The sequence below is a fragment of the Benincasa hispida genome, chromosome 3 (genome assembly GCF_009727055.1).
Source record: "Benincasa hispida cultivar B227 chromosome 3, ASM972705v1, whole genome shotgun sequence".
In the NCBI taxonomy this organism is placed as follows: Eukaryota; Viridiplantae; Streptophyta; class Magnoliopsida; order Cucurbitales; family Cucurbitaceae; genus Benincasa; species Benincasa hispida.
Window position 1 is genome coordinate 14,624,484 of NC_052351.1, and position 4,591 is coordinate 14,629,074.

The following is a 4,591-nucleotide window of genomic DNA, read 5'->3' on the forward strand; positions in this document are numbered from 1 at the left end:
CATTCGCCATTGAGAAGTGCTGAATAGAAAGTAAGCAAAAACCTAACGCATTTACAGAGATAAACAAGCAAAATCATTTCCATTTGCATCCACATTCTTGTATGTGTATATTTCACTTAGATCGACGTATACCACTTGCACTGAACACCATTTTCACACGACCTTTGTTTTCCACTTGTCCGTATCTTCTTGCATGCACACAACAAACTTAGTATAGATAACTCATTCCACATTCACTTAGGATACTTCTACATTAGCTACAATGCAAACTCTGCTTTAGCTTTAATCTAAATCTCTAAGTTCGACCCTGGAGTTATTAGGAACCTGGATTGGATTTATACTTGGATCTGATTCAGGAAAACTTGAACGCATAAAGAGGAATGTCACACGTCCGTTCACGCATCACTAACACATCATTAACGCATCATTTATATTTACACCCTATTTTTCCAATTTCCTCATACAATACACTTCTAAGCTCGCATCACGAAGTGAACGAACACCATACACGAGCATGTAGTCCCTTTTTCTCCGTAGATACTTGAGGATATTCTTAACGCGGTCCAGTTATCATATCCTGGATTAGACTGATACTTACTGACTATCCCCACCGCATACCAGATGTCAGGTCTAGTACATAACATCGCATACATGAGGTTGCCAACAGCCGATGCATAGGGGATCCGTCTCATTTCCTCAACCTCTTAAGTTGATGGAACACGAGATATACGCAGCGGAATAAGGATCTTAATTATACTCTAATTTCTTTTAATTTAAAGGAATATAGCATGCAAAAAAAGAGGAAAAACAATAAATTAAAAGGGTAGATACAACCTTTGTAGCTCCCGAAAAATGCTTTTCTTCATTGAATCTCGACCCGAACTCTTCCGGACCACCACTAGAGTTGACCTACTATCCTCTGGACTCAGAACCGGGTTGTGAGACCCGATGGATGAAGAAAACCGAGAGAGAAAAGAGATGGAAAATAAGAATGAATCTTGGTTAGGTTTGGGTTTTTATTTTCACAAAGTAGTGATTTTTCTAGCCTAAATTTAGAAAACAATTTTGGAAAAATGGCCAAAAGTTTTTAATCCAAAATTGAAAGCCCAATTTATAGAAAAAAGCCATGCAACAATTGTATGAAACAAATCCATAAAAACCCAACACCTATAATCCACTATCTTAGTGGGCTTAATGTCTCTACTATAAGCCAACACCTAGCCTACTATTTTGTTAGTGGAATTATCCAACAAAAGTTTGATTTTTCCACTAACTATAGTCAAAGGGCAAAATAGTCATTTGGTCAAAATCAAACTTTGACCAAAAAGTCAACATTTTGACTTTTTATAATTTTTCCCGTGTTGACTAATTTTGACCTCCGAGCATGAATCCGCATTCATTTTCTCGAAATTCAAATCACATTTGAATATAAGGCCAGTCAAAGTTTGACTTTTCAAAGTCAAAAGTCAACTCTTTGATTTTTTACATCTTTGACCATTCCATTATTTTCGAGCTTCCAAATATGAACGTATTCGTATTCTTGATATTTAAATCATATTTAAATATTAAAGCTATATCTCTAAACTGTGAAACCGACCACTATATCACATATACTTATCGGTTTCTCTCTTTCACCTAATTCGATAATTCGAATTATTCTATCATATTGTTCTAAGTTTATTCCATATGAGCTAGTAGGGGAACCTAATGGACCATATAGATCATGGGCTCCAACGATCCGAGATTAGCTGACTAAACTCTTTAGACGAAGTTAATCAACATTCGTTAACTAACGGGTCATCCACTATAGTTCCGTAGTTGCACTCCCCTCACTATAGATATATTTGTGTCCATTTGATATAACCATGATTAGTAAGCTAATACTTCACAGGTTGTTCGTATCTCAGCTGGGTCATAAAAACCGTTTTAACCCGAGATTACATCTTATTCCTTAAGTTCCACTGATCCTCTAATGAATAATTGGTTTAAGTTCAACCTATAAACCGAATCCCTCTCGGGCCAAGGAGAGGGTGGGGCCCCTTGTTCAAAACCTAGATTCAGTACTAAAGAGAACAACCTATCTATATCCCTATAACGGGTAGGAGTGAATTTCGTCTTACACCTTATGTTCCCAACTATCCACCTGATCTTACCCTGAAATGGAGGCTTATTGGGCCAGCGATGATGAGCTGCCTCACCTATGTAGATCTAAGGATAATTTCGAGTGAACAAGAGTTCATAATTAGCTCAAGATTAAGATTAAGTTATCTAAGTAATCAATTAACAAAAATAGTCAGTTTATACATAAATGGCATTTAGAACGTAAAAAGTGACTATTTTCATAGTTTAGTCTTATGCAAATCATTGCATAGGATGCCCCACTCAGATATTTTATATGAACGATTCAGATCACATCGTTTGTACTAACTACAAAGTGGGCCACATCCATAGTGTCTCTAGAATAAGGCACCCAACCTTATTCACTATACTATAGGACCATTTGGCTATATATTGAACTTGATCCACATTTATGTCACTACATAAAGTTCAAACTACATTTAAATAGCCTCAGGACCTTAGTTTATTGGATTCAAGATTACAATTACAATAACAACTTTATCGAAAAACAAAACAGAATATGTTTATTAATTTACAAACTACGAGTTTTAGGACATAAAATCCAACAAACTCCCACTTGGACTAAAACTCCTAGTGGAGTATCACCATGTTGAATTTAAGTGAGAAACATATGAGTACAATAAACATATGATTATAATAAACTAGGGCATATACCCAAAAGTTCTCCCACTTGTCCTAGTTTATAAACTTCGTAGATCTAGACTCTGTAGGTGACCTTCAAACACTTTAGTCGTGAGAGCCTTTGTAAAAAGATCATCAATGTTTTGCTCAGAAGATATCTAGGTCACTACAACGTCTCCACGATGTACAATCTCCCGAATCAGATGGTATTTGCACTCCATAACTCATCATAGACCGAACCATGTCCAACAAGGTTCGATTTCTCCTTTCTTTACACCATTTTGCTGAGGCGTACTAGATGCTGAAAGTTGGGATACAATTCCATGTTCTATTAAATAGTTTTGGAATGTCATATCCATAAACTCTTCACCTTGATTGACTCAAAACGTCTTAATAGTTCCATTTAATGTGTTTTCAACTTCAACCTTGAATTTTTTGAACTTTTCAAAAGATTCAGATTTATGTTGCATTAAATAAACATACCCACATCTTGAATACTCATCGGTAAAAGTAATGAAATATTTAAAACCTCCTCTTGCTTTAACATGTTGGGATTGGTGTCCTAATTCTCCCGGAGTCCTGTAGTTTGTAAACTTTGTACACATTGTTATTAATAAAATAAGAGTTATTTTATTTGCATTTACTCATATCCAATAAACATAGATCCATGGTTATTGTATGTAAACTTAAGCATGTATATGAGATATACAAGTGGATCATGCCTTAAGTGATAACCTAAAAGGTCTGTAGTATAATGATATAAGAGGGATATCTTATCCTGTGACACTACGGATATGGCCTGCTTTGTAGAGGTTTACAAGTGTTGTGAACTACTACAGATGGTCTGATCCTGACTATTCATATGAAGACATGTGAGTGAGAGTGTCTTATATAAAGAGTTTGTATATGACCGGACCATAAGATGATTAGTCTCTTTATATAAGGTCGTTGATACTTGAAACTTACATCTCACTTAAACGACCATAGGTGACATGACCTTAATCTTGAGTGTTTTGAGAATTCATGCCTTTGAGGGCGGTCCTTTGATTAGTATGGATAAGAGTGGCCAGATTACCAAATCAACAAGCCTACCTTTTTGGGGATTTATCTGATTAGGGAGCTGGGAACTCAATTACACAAGACAGAATTCACTCTTTCCCCGAAGCAAGGGTAAGTAGATAGATTGCTTTCTTAAGAGCTGATTCTGGGTCTTGAACATAGTGGCCATATCCTTTCTTTGAAAGAGAGGACCAAGTCATAGTAGGACTATGACTTATGTTCATTAGAGGAATTAGTGATACTTAAGGAGTTAGATGTAACTACAGGGGCAAAACGGTAAATTGGTCTAGCTGTACTTATGAGCGATATGTGAAGGGTAATCGCATTGTTGATTGGTTGATATGGACACAGAAATATATCTGTAGCAAGGAGAGTGCAACTATCAGTCTTTAGTGGAGTGCCTGGTAGTTAACGGATAGTGGATCCCATGACTAAAGATTTTAGTCAGTTATTCACATACTGTTGGAGCTTCAAGCTACAAGTCCATATGGTCCCCTTGGTAGCTCAATGGATTCAAGTTGAGAATCAGTTCTTGGGGTTAGTTTGAAGTGTTCAAATTAACATGAGGAAATTCAATTATATATGATATAATTGGTATAATGTATGAGATACATCGAGTGGAGGATTAATGTAAATATGTTTTACATTAAGTTACCATAAATAGAAAAAGAACTATTGGTTTATATGTTTTCATGAATAAAATATTAAAACTATAGGTTAATAAATATAATATGGTAGTTGGTTATCATATTTATTTATAATAATATTAATT